The following is a 13,871-nucleotide window of genomic DNA, read 5'->3' on the forward strand; positions in this document are numbered from 1 at the left end:
TTTTTTGACAGTCGAAACTCAAAAAATCAGACGAGGCACCAGATATATTAAAAAAAATCCCTCCAAAAAAAATCTTCAAATTATTGGTCAGTCCAAGGCTGGAAGATTTGAAGTCTGTAGAAGCTGCTAATGTCACCTGTCACCACAATGTGAGAAAAATGCATTTTGAGAAAATGGCCCTTAAAATGACAATTTCCAATAGAAATCTATGGAGAAACGTTGAATCGGTGTGTTATTGTGATGATTAGGTACATTTTTGTTTCCAGGTGAAAATGTTCAGAGCCAATAGCTGATTATGAATAATGGTAAAGGACCAATTTGGCCCAAAACTTGAAAATTGCCTAAACTGAGTTTTACCTGTATGTGTCTCCCCTTAACAGACAGTTGCCATCAAAGGTCTTTATCATAAATTTGACTCTCAACAGTATTGCGACACTTTCAAACTTCTAATATGTCTCTCCAGGGACTTGAACCAAATGCCCGGAAACCCAGATGTCCATGAATGTTTGATGTGCTTTGGCTGGCCTATGCTCAGACAGAACTAACATACAGCCCACAGGCTAATTAACACAGTCCATCTGTAATCCTCATTTCATAATATACAGTACATGACTGTTCTCTTTATATTGTACGTTTATCATATACATTCATCCTTTTGTCCTAGAACAAAGCATGCCTACATCTTTGTTGCAGCTATGGACCAACAGTATAGGCTATGGAGAATGCAAGATCAAGCACAGCACAAGCTGACTCAAGCCCACAAGGGACATGGAGAACAATGGGCAGAGGGGGGTCTGTGAGAGTGAAATTGTTTTCTAGAGAAGGATTTGTACAATGCTGCAGTGTGGATTGTAAGAAGCTTTTACTTAGACAAAACAAACGCTTCAGAAACATTTCTCCAGCTTCTAAAATGGCGCCTGTGAAACACCTGTTTAGGCTACTGATTTGCTCAGTTTTAGACATTTTGCATTTACTCTTTTGTCTTGCATTTACACTAGCTCTTGCACTCAGAATATACCTTTCACCTATTATTTATTCAGTTGCTTTACTTGAACTGCAGTCTTAATACAGAGGAAATCAAAATAGAAGTCAAAGTGCAAGTGCATGTGTACATCTTTGTAAAAGAGACAATGCAGACAAAAGGCTTGTGAAAAATAGCTATACAAGTTACATTCCCTTCTCCTTATTTTTACATGTTTCCCGTAAAGAGAGGGTATTTAGCCTTTTACAGGCTTAGTAATGTCAAACCCGTCTTTATCACTATATTACACTGCTTTAGATCAAAATGTAATGTTGATCTAAAACAGGTAGAACAAAATATCCAGGAGTTACACTTGCTGATTTTCACACAAACTCACCATAAGCCCCTCCACCTCCATCCTCTTGCTCTCCTACGCTTCACAGCTGTTTCAATAAAGAGGAAAAACAGTGGGGAAAATAGGCAGTGTGGCTCGTGTGAGTGTGAACATTGCATGGTATAAAACAAAACAAAAAAGTCGATTTTGCATGAAGCCCCTCCATTAACAGTTGCCCGCATATTTGCATCTTCAACTCAAGTGTGGTGTCTGATTTTGCATTAGTATGATATCCAACCTTTGCTGCTTGTGCGCCTGAGAGTTGTGTGTGAGCATTAGTGGCGACTTACTCGAGGCAGAGTCATGTGGGACAGACTGGCCTATAATGATGATCTTCAACACGACTGATAATGACTGCTAAGATAATCCTCGCCTGGGACTCTGCAAACAGAAATGCATCCTGGGTGAAAACACATACGGCTGTGAACAAAATCCCGCCGTGACACACAGCCGACGCACACGACATCCCGAAGCCTCCCTCACTTTCCTAGTGTCTTATCAGCCCAGCTACACGAAATCGGAAGCTCGCAATCTCTGCCCCTGGAGCAAACTTGTGCCTGTCCCACTTGCCCAAAGGTTGTTATGATGATACCCACCCACTTGCCTCTTCTGCATCTCTTAACGGCTTATTCTTTTTATCGTGCCGTCTATCGGAGTGATAGCGGGTGCTCTGAAACTCCCTCCGACAGCTCAATGACTGGGGTAGCTCTGGCTAAAGATGAGGCATGCAACTTTGCCAGCCCCAGGACACTTGCAACAGCCATTTGGTGAAAGACAAGGAGAAAAGATAAGGGCAGTGGTGGCAAGCTAGAGGAGTTAAGTGTTGCCCACATTCTCACAAATGGAAATTTAGTCATAGCACAGTACCATAATTTAAATGTCCTGTCTGTATTGAATTCCGAAGACTCACTTGATCCTTGAATATTTAGTCACAGCAAGAAGCTACTAGGGCTGGGACAATATGCAAGATATCAAGATACAATATGTTTCACTGTATAGGGGCTGATATTGATCCAATTGTTATAAAAAATGAGTATTGCGTTTTGATAAGGAATGTATATCACTATTTTTTGGAGCATCATAGGGGGGGAAAAAACTTGATATTAGTGCATATTTGACCTTGGAAATGACTGGTGAAAACCTACCAGAAACCTGAAGAACAACTGATCCCGGAGCGTCATGGCTACTGTGAAAGGCGCCAAACAGCCGCTGGGTCACTAAAATGACAAATGTTTTAATTTCAAGATTCATTTTCCTCCTAAAAAGTTCCGTAATGCATCTTTAACTGGTCTGAAATTAACTGTCTTTTAAAATCACGGCTAACAGTTTAGCATTATAATAAAACTTTACACAGCAAGACTGCACATTTCATACACAAGGCAACTCGATGCGCCAAAAAGATTGTGAACAGACAAACATTTGACCCATCTGCTCTGATGCAGCTGAAATCCTTGTGAAATGTCTGATTGTTCAATAATCCAATATCTACAAGGAGCTGTCAGGTCTTTTTCCTCCTTATGATCACAAAGCAATGCAGCACTGAGGATGAGGCGTTCAAGGGTTGCGGGAAAAAAAGTTCTGCATTGTAAACTTAGTTCTAAATGGAAATATTGTGTTCTAAATGCCAAAAAAAGAGATACTTCAATGAAAGTTGCAGTTTAGCAAATAATTGTAAGTCTCAAAATGTTCTTTGTTCCATATCTTATTTATGCTGATAATGATTAATGAGACTTCAGTATCTCATTGAATGCAATCACAGCAGCGTGTGGTCTATTGTGTGGAGAGGAGTGAGGGGGCGTCAGTGACGGGGGAAAGTCAGGTGAGAGGAGGGGGTTGGTGTTTGTGGAGCAGAGCAGAGTTCACAACCCCACCCACTGATGAAAAAAATTAAAAGAGATAATTTAAGGCAGCTTTAATGCAGAACTAAGTAACTTTTTTACCTTAATAAATCCTTTTTGTAGTCCCTCTGAAAGTATTATGAGTGTCAATGGGATGATTGGGGGGGGTCTTTCATCTCCCCCTGGTGTCTCTGGCCAGAAAACCACACTTACAACTTTCCCTGCCTCCGACCCGGCAGCCCCACAAGACACACTAATGGAGAACAGCTCCCTCGTTGCTCTCGGTTGTCTCCAAAAATCACTTTTGGCTTGCATGTCTGAGGTTTATGACATGGCGGACAGGTAAGTCCTGCCTGTCTACACAGCCTTCGGTTTGTTGATGAACATTTGGCAAATCATTGTTATTTGGTTTATCACGATCAGAAGAAGCTAGTCGGCTAACGGGTAAAGCTAACTGTGGGCTTGCGCCACTTAAGCAGTATTTACAGCCAAGTTTGAGCAGGCAAATATCCCTCTCTCCCTTTGTCTTTTCTCCGAGTAGTATTTACTCTCATGGACAATTAATGAGTAAAACGAAAACAGACAGCTGCAGTGGCGCTTGTGGCCTCTAGGGGCAAAAGTTACTTAGTTCTGCTTTAAGTCAGAAACAGTTTGGCCTCTAACAATATATTGTGCCTTCAGCTCCTTGCAACAACATGTTAAATGTGTGTTTACACTACAGCAATTTATGTTACTATATTCTCAAATTCAAACATATATAGGGGATGAAATGTCCTCAAGCAAAGAAGTAATAGCATGAACCTTAATAAGTAAGTGAGTCGATCTTATCTATCAAATTGTTTGACCGCTAAACCACTTATCCACATGGCAAGAGAACCCCTATTCACAAAACAGCCATTGGTCCTTAACCATTATTCATCATCAGCTAAGCCTCCATTTGTCCCGCTCTCATCTTCTTCAGCTCATTTCCCTCATTATTGACACACAGTTGGGTTTAACAATGCCATCACACGTCTGTCAATGCCTCCACTGCAGAGGCATGTACTCGCCTGCCTTCCTTGCCCTTCCCTGCACGCGCGGGGGACAACGGTGTGTTTTTCAAAGTCTTTGTTGAAGAGACACTGGCGCTTCCACAGATAAAAGGAAGGGAAACAGCGTGTGGCTCCCATGTGTCAAAAGTCTGTCCGTCCCAATGAGAGTTAAATCCATCAAGTCAAAATGAAAGCTCCCCGCCAACCCCCCCGCTACCCCGCCTCTTCCTCATTCTCATACTTTCGCTTTCTCTTTGATCAGATTGTTTTCCCATTCGCGCCGGGACAAATCAATCTGCTCCCGACAAATAAGGCACGTGACAAACAAGTTTGGTTCAGCGTGTGTCAAGTTTATGGGTGGCTTTTAATTCAATTCGATAAAGGTAACAGGGATTTGTGATTGTGAAAGTTTACACCGTGCGCTTATGAATAAAGATGACATTAATCTGTAAAACATGGCGGAGGGTTGACTAAGGTAGCAGCCAACAAAGCAGCCTTCTTCTGGGAGTGAAGAAAACGCTTTTGTGTGGTGTATAAGCAACACCAGGCACGCAATATCTTTACATTTTGTATTAACTACCTTTCAAACAAGGAGTTTTGGTTCATGTCTACAAAGCTGTTTTCAAGAAATGTCTGTGAAGTAAGCACACATTGAGAATTACCGCTCTATTTTTAGCACTGATCCATCTCCAGTCATGCCATGTGCATAAATCTGCACCAGGAGTTTGCCAAGACGTCCTCGGTCCTCCCCAAATCCTAATGAAGATAAAAACTAAAAATGAATGGACAGAGGGGAAAAAACACACACAAAAAAAGAAATCTTTCAGGGTAGCCAAGCATCTGATCTCCCAAAATAGGTCAGAATGAAAGCGCCATCCATTTCCATACAGCCTTTTAACTGGGCTTTTTGAGGCAAGGGGATTGTGCAGTGGAAGATGTTGCAGAAAGGATCTTGCACTCACACTCACACTCACACACACACACACACACACACACACACACACACACACACACGCATAGCTGGCATCGTTCACGCAGGGGCTATATAGACTCTTACTGCCCTCTGGTGTTTGCCATAGGAACCACATTCTTCTTTTGTTCAATAGCCTCAGAGTATTTTGGTAAAGCATGAGAGACAAAAAAAAGAGACAAAAACATCGGATCAATTTCCACATGTTGGGAGTGTGTGTGTGTGTTTTGACCCCACTGGCTCTAAAGCATATGGCTTGTCCATTCTGTGTTCCATGCCACTATTATTTCAACGCCATCTTGCCATCTTATAATGTCAGGCAGCGCTGGGAAGCCTACACAAACAGCAAAAATCAATGACGATGTGCCAGACTGGGGATCCTTTTATCCACACAATCTGTGCTCTTCGAGGCAGCAGCCTTCACCGAACGCCTGAGGTTGTGTAACACAAGGGAGAAAAACGTGTTTTTGTGACTCATCAGCCCCAAATATAACCAACCAGCATTAATGCTTCTTCTAGTTGGTGGGGGATATAATCGGTTTAATGCTATAGTAAACCTTGTTTCATCAGCATGTCCTTTTCTTCATTTACTGTGTGTACTGTATGGCTTTCCCATCCAAGAATATATTTCATTTTATATGTATTGTCTCACAGGTGAGAGATTTTCAGTTTGAGGAATTACCCAAAAGTGGTGACTAGGTTGGAAAATGTATACAGCATTCATTTATTGTCGAAAATCAGTTGTAATGTGGTCCCAGCACATATGAGGGTGGACTGAAGACCATCTGACATAGGCATTCAAGTTTTCCTCAAAGACACAGTACATTTTTCACTGGTGGACTGGCGTAAGCAAAGCGGCCTGAGTTGCTGTGTCTGAGTTGCTTCCCCACGGACCACCACCAACCACTCATTCACACATGACACCACTCAGGCTCTTCCCACCTTGTCTAATGCTGATAGAAGAGCAAAAAAAGAAGATGTGGTACAGCATATGGAGAAAAGTGTTCAGTGTTTGCACTTCCCTGATAAGCAGCATGGCGGTGAGTGCTACATGCTGTTGTGTTCATGTTTGTTTTGCTAATGGCAGCCTGTTACCTTAATACCTTCATTTTGAATGATTTGAAAATATTTTCCCTCACATTTCATTGTTATTCAGAGTAAGCCATGTGTTTAATGTGCTCAGCTAGAACAAATAATGGCTGAATATATTAGACTGAAATGCATGGAAGTTATGCAAATATGGAATGCATTTATTGTGGAAATTATAACTGAATAAATAAACTCCGAATTATGTGTATACTGATGAAATTACTGTGTGGCTGTTTAACTGGGAATTTTGTCTTTTGTGTGGGCCATTTTTTTCCTGAGATTACCAGGCTTTACATGATGTACTATTGTGTCGAAATAGCATCCCAAACAAACCGATAAATATAAGTATAATGGATAGGGAAAACAATGGTTGATTCAAAATGGATTGACGCCAATGGACCAGTCCAGTGCAGCAACACACAGTGAAGAAAGAATGGGGCTGAATGGAACACCGGTTATCTCTTGTATCTATGCTCAATACTAATACTTCTTTGGACCGCCTTTAGAACGCATTCCCTGTAGCATTGTTTCAATGAGCTCCTGCAATATCCGAAGATCCAGTATTGCACACATTTTCACCAGGATCTTGTTTTGATAATGAGGGAGTGTGACCTCTGCGCAAAGCCTTCTCCAGCACAGCATTGTCATCTTGGAATATGCCCATGCCACCAGGGAAGAAGAAATCCATTGATGGAATAACCTGGTCATTCGTGATGTTCAGGTAGTTCTCATTTTTCACACATTTGGGACCCAACCCTCGAGTTGAGAACCACTGACATCATCACTGACAGCCTCTAAAGGTTTAAATAACAGGGGTGTGCTTGTTGGGATGGTGGGGTTCATCCATGCTTCAGTACCAGGATATGCCTTGAAGCTGGTCTGGCCATATATTTGTAATGCTCACTGAACACAGAAAATGCTATTAAAGTTTAATAGCTCTATTGAGATGAGAGGCGAGAAGAGAGAGAGCCGGAAAGGAGCTTTAGAGTTCTTAGTTAAATTGTTAAGAGAAATCGGTGGCAAAATGTACAAAAATGTAAGCGCCCACGATTAGAATAAACCATTTTTCTAAACAGCAAGAATCCACAGGAGAGGTGGAGATTATTACAAATCCATAATGCCTAAGATACAGGCAGACAGATCTGATTGCACCCCAAAGCCCCAACTTTTTACAATGGTAAACACAAAAACATAACTCTTTTTCAATCATTGAGTACAGTTACATAAAGCCATGCACTGCAGACCAGAAAAAGGCAGTGTTGGCTACGTGCCTTTTGCAGGGACACACAGATAGAATGCACCAATGCCATTCCACTCGCTTCCTTTACTATAATACTCAGCGTCACAAAAATACATTGACCTCCTTCTACGTTATTAGGTGTCGAAGCAAAGAATAGAATCAGTTTTGGTCCGGATTGATTTCATTTCTGAATAGTGCCATTGAGAGAAAACGACATTCACAACACAAGATCCGTTAGAAATAGTAATTGTGTTTTGATGGCGTGCGGGGTTAAAGAAAATAAAAGAAATACAATCCACCTGCGACATTTTTCCTCTTGGCTCTCCATCGTTGGACTGCAGTTCACAGTGGCGTCCATCAAACGGCTCCACGAATCTGTCACACATCCTTTTAAAGTTCTAAATCCTTATGAAATCCGCGTGCCGTATGTTCACCTGTTCCTTTCAGAGAATCTTTAAAAACTTACTTAAGAACATGCTATGAGGCAAACAAATAATTGAGAGTAAACATCGCCTAATGCTGTGCACGATGGACAAGCTTGAAATTCAAAATGTGTTTCAGTACTGTAACTCCCAGCTCAGACAATGCTGTAGTCATGGAACTTTTCCCAGCTCCCAAGAAGATCCCATTCACCCAGGTTTTAGACGCTCTTCCTTGGCGCGGCTAGTCGTCAACACCTGCGAATTATCTCCGACAAATCCAAACTGCAATCTGGTAGTGGGCCTGTTTGTCAGCTCAGCGCCTGAGCAGCTACAAAACCAGGTCGCCTCCGCTTTCATCTCAGCATCACTGCCTGGCTAATGCGCATCCAACTGTTCTGCCATGACAATTGGATCACTTGCACCAAGGATCGGCACAGCGCCTTCGCCAGGTAGAAAATCCAATGACACATATGGAGCGAACATGGAATAAAGAATGCACGCACAGCGGAGGTATAGACATTAGCATGATGGGAGCATTTTAATTCCGTTATTAAAAAGTCTTACGCCATGATAAATTCATAAGACAAATGTGTTTCCTGTCTTGTGCCGAGGCTGTGATAATCATCAAACATTTAATCAGCGTTGTTAATATTTTAGAAAGTTCTCCACAGTGAGCAATGGAAAGACGGCTTTTAATTTCTTGTGGTCTAATTATTTATTACAAAGCTCAGGTTTAATATGAATATAGATATACCATTTTTCCCCCTCTTCTTCTTTTCATTGGGTAAAATCCATTATACCCCATAGAATATATTGTGGGGGAAACAAATAAGATGAGTGCCTTCTGCATCATACCTTTGAAAACAAGAAAGAAAGAAGGGGGTACTGGGCCTGTATGTACTGGGCCTGTATGTTACAAGTTGTCATGCAAATAACTTTTTTCTCAGATTTTCTAAATTGTCAACTCAAATGACAGTCAGCAAAATGTTCCAGTCTTTAAATGTTAGAGGATCATTTGAATGTGATTGAAAAAACCTCCCAGTGATAACAGTATTGTTTTGGGGGTCAGGGGAGGATGGGGTCCACATCATGAGTTTTCTCTCCTTTTATGCCCATAGCAGCCAATGATGCAGAGGGATTCTTTACAGCATGACATGGTGCGTTGCCATGCATGAAGATGATTTTGTTAGGGAAAGCACGGTTCTTCTTTTTGTCAGTCAGGTCATTTTCACACCTTCACGGACCCTAAAGGGGCCGACCAGCTCTCTCCCCATGATATCAGGCCAAAACATGACTCCGCCCCCTCCTTGCAGATGTCACAGCCTTGTTGGGACAGTGTGGTCATTCACCAACCATCCACTACTCCATCCATCTGACCATCCAGGGTTACACGGCACTCATCAGTGAACAAGACTGTTTGAAAATGAGTCCTCGTATATTTCTGAGCCACTGCAGCCGTTTCTGTACATGCGCTTCAATTAACAGTTTAGGGGAGGCCGGATAGAAGGTTTATACACAACTGCAGCATCTGGAGGGTCCTACACCTTGATGTTCGGGAGACTCCAGAGGCACCAGCAGCTTCAAATACCCGTTTGCTGCTTTGTAGCAGCTGTTCTTTTAATCTGATGTATTTGTCTGGCAGAAACCGTCCTCATTGTGCCTTTATCTGCACAAACCCGTGTGTGCTCTGAATCAGCCACAAAATTTAAAATGGTGGTCTGCTTAATAATGTGGAACGTGCTTCTTCAGTAGATTTTCTTTACTCATCCCTGGTGTCTGAGATTGATGTCAGTGATTCAAAGAGCCCTGAGACACAATACCATCCATGAATACATTTTTTTCCCTTCTTTTTTCCCTTTATGACACTGAAATATCATTTGCACAATAATTTGCAACATACTTTAGTGCTATTTTGTGCATTTAAAGGAATCACAATCGGCCTTGCTTTATTGCTCCCTAAACCAAACTTGTTTTTTTTTTTGTTGCTTTATTTTCAAACAAACATTAGAGTGGGCTTTAAAACAAATGGCCATTTTGGGGTTGGCAAAGTGTGTGAGTTTGCATCCTTTTTATAAACCTCTTACCACCGGGCACATTTTCTCCAGTTCAGCTTTACCCAAATCTAAGAGAGTCTCATTCTCATTTGAAAGCTAAGGCCTAGAAAAACGTATGTTAACAGATCTTTTCCTTGCGTCATTGCCGTGCTGTCTTTGTTTCCACATAGACAACGTTTTGCTGCATTTTTGTCAATTGTTTTGTAGTTTTCTTCTCTTTTTGTTGCTTTTTGCCATTGTCATCCTTGTTTTCTTTCTCTATTTATTCATTATTGTTACACATTTTGTTGCATGTTAATTGTATATATATATATATATATATATATATATATATATTTTAACAAAGGGTGGTTGGAAATGTGAAAGGACAAGCGCTCTTCCACCTGAGTAACTTTTTTTCCCCCTCATTCCTGCTCATTGTATTGTATTTTATTACACACACTCATATCACTTTTTATTAATTTACTCATTTCTCGTTGCCTTATTGCCACTTTTCCCGCCTCAGGCTTTCCTCGTAAAGTCCATCCCAAAAAAAAACAGCCTCAATGCCAGACGAAATTTGGCAGGGACGATCCTGGAACACGCTCAATGAAACAATAAATAAAAAGTCATTGTCATTGCTCACAGGAGTACACAGTCTCCCCTCAGCCCTGTAGAGCCAGTCCATTCTGTGATGAAGAATGGTTCTATTTCTTATTAAAGGAACAGGTGACCATGGGCTGCTGGTCTCATTTGTCACTGCACTCCACCAATCCAAACTAATGATCAAACTGTGCCCTATGAGATCTCTGCTCGGACTCAAAGACCTAAAACTTTGCTCCAAAAATTATATGAAGAGTTTTCTTTACAGATCCAGGTAAAAGAACAAAAAATGTAACCATATTTTTGGCCGGTGGCATCAGTTGGCGATTTGGCACCAATTTAGTGACTCTCCAATATGTGATGGGGGAAAAGTGGATATGCATGTAGTAGAGGAATTTTTGCCGTTATTATGGTGTAGGCAGTGTGTGAGTACAGAAGTTATTATTTTGGAAGGACCCGCTTTTGAATAAGCCTGATGCTCTGTGCAGGGGTGTGTGGAACCCTCTTGTTGGGGGTTAACAAGAAGTCCAATACATTTTCCCCCATAGTAAATCACAAAGAAAAATCAAATATGGGAACATGGCCATACCCAGGCTTTACTGAACTGCACAGTATGTGTGAAAAGGAGTTAGAAGCAGGTCGAGACATTGGCCAAATTGTCAAAGCCAGGACTCAATCTCAAAGTGCAGCCTTATCCTTGGCTTTCTTCAAACTGTCAGCTTCTGACTGAAGTGGAAGAAATGTCTTGTCATGAGACAGAAGCAGAGAAGTGCAATTTCTAAAGTTGATGTTACAGTGCAGGAAAATCCATGTGTGCTTGGGTCAATACAAGGCAGTAGCATATTGGAACTTCAGTTTGGCAAACCGGCCTTTATTGATGTCGGGGATCGATCCACTTTTTACTCACATGGAAACTGCTTTGGACACCAGAAACATTAACCTGTTACCTGCCACTTTAGGGTTTGGAATTATGCATATCTAAAACTCCAAGCATATAGACGGGAGAGCTTATAGCCTATATTGCCAGTGTGATCCCTCATTTGAAAGACCTTCTAGGTTCTAAAAATATGTGTGAGATCCTTGTGGAACACAACTTACGTCACATTTGCCCTGCCTAAACCTAATCATAACCCTAGTCCCTAACCCTAGCCCTCTGATCAGGGGGACGGCAGGTAACAGGTTATCTAGTTTGGAGATGTACAAAAAATGTACTGATGTAAATAAATGGTCACATTTATATAGTTCCTTTCTACCTGCTTTAGGAACCAGTCACCCATTCACACTCTCATGTCCCAACTATTAAATGCAGCAGCCCAGCCTGCTTCAACCCAACTGACTCGCTCACAGCTTCAAATCATATTAAGTGACTTCCTGTTTCAATCCAGCACACCAAAATAAAAGCACCATCTTGTTCATTAGTTCAGCAGTTTATTAATTCCACTTTCTTTCTGCCTAACTATTAACAGACAAAACAAATGTGTGTATTTAATTATATCCTAAGTTGCAAGTACCTGTTGAACTAATCAATGAGACGAGCTGTGTGCTTTTATTTTGGTGTGCTGGATCGAAACAGGAAGTCACATCTTGGTTATCGTTGTTATGATTTGAAGTTATGCACAGAGTCAATTAGCCTATAGGTCTATAATAGGCCATGTGTGAGGTGAAGTGCTTTATTTGTCATCATACAATTGTACAACAAAATTGTGTAGATCAGATTGAGCGTTTTTACTTACAGTCATGTAAACGTTCTGTCGGGAAACATCCCAAACTGCTTGATTACCCTGCATGTCAGGGGTAGACTTATTCTTCAGCGGTACCACTTCACTCTTGAACACACTGCCACCCAACACCCTCATCTGCCTTCTTTATAGTGCCGTTGTGCCACATTCCCTGCGTGCCAGGCTTATCCCTTTCAAAGGGAAACGGCACGCATCTCAAAGAGGCTGAGATGAAAGCGCTTTAATGATCTATAATACATGGGTGCCATTCAGTGGGCAGAGAACAAAAGGTTTACGTGTTGGAGGGAAAATGGCAGAAGGTAAGAAATCGAGGCAAGATTCCATCCATCTTTATTGCTGAGGTAAACGTGCTGGGAGGCCACAGTCAAGGCTATTGTGACAGATGCTTAAAGCCACAGATCAAATTAATAGTGATTGCAAAAGAGAAATAATTAATTTCATGGATATGTAATGCACTTGACATGCCATTTGCATTTTGTCAACGCTCAATGTCATGAGCGGAGTGATGGCGACAGAATCGAGCATGCAGCACAGAGGCCACTGCTGTGATTCAGGTGGGTAGACACAGTTGTCATATCTTCGGGAGGCATTGAAGTATTAAAAGTTTCCATCACAGTCCGAGGTTAACGATATGGATATTGCAGAAATCAGTTACTTGACATTGAGGTGAGAGGACTCGTTTGTCAAATTTTGAGTGCGCCAGAGGAGACGGCAGTTCTCAAGCACTCACAAGCTGTAAAGTGGTCACAACTGTGGGCTGTGTAATTAGTTTAAAATGTTAATTACACTAAACAACAGTGCACTTACAAAGGGCTTATTCACAAAGGCAGAAGTGATGGTGACATGGCAGCTGGGTGTGTTTTCATCCGAGTGCTGCCGTTTCCCCTGTCAACAGATAACATAGTCTAGACTGCAGTACATGAACCACTGGTGCTACAATTCTAGACGTCATTTTCATTCGAGATAATCTATTGTCAATGTGTTTAAAGCCACAGATACGGGCACTTATTTTATTGCAGATATTGTTATATAGTTGAACAAACATGTGTCTTTGCTGAGCGGCTGGTCATTATAGGAGTGTAGTCTGAAATGTTACGCAGTGTGCTATAAAGCTACACATAATACAGTGCAAATGTCATGAGAAAAATCGTGTATTATATTGCAGATATATTGCATGTTATATTAAAGGGGCTAGATGCAAGTTGGCCATTTTATACTCACTACTGCCACCTCAGGTCATACGTGTAACTGCACCTTCTATATTTAGCTCACGCATGACAGCGAGTGACAGTGCTAGATTTTAGAGGTACTTGTGGTGAATAGGTCTGGGCTTATTCTACACATTAGGACATGGCTGGAACATGTAGAGGGAGGAAAATACTTAGTTTTAAAATGTTTAAACTCTGTATAGTCCCTTTAACATAAAGTATGGTTGCCAACTCCTTACATTCCATAAAGTGTTATCCAAGCCGTTTTCAGACTTTCCCACTAGACACATACAGACATGGTTTTCACACAGTTTAGACATGATTTTGTCCAATTTGGGTCTAT

This window comes from Gobius niger, assembly GCF_951799975.1.
Source record: "Gobius niger genome assembly, chromosome: 1".
In the NCBI taxonomy this organism is placed as follows: Eukaryota; Metazoa; Chordata; class Actinopteri; order Gobiiformes; family Gobiidae; genus Gobius; species Gobius niger.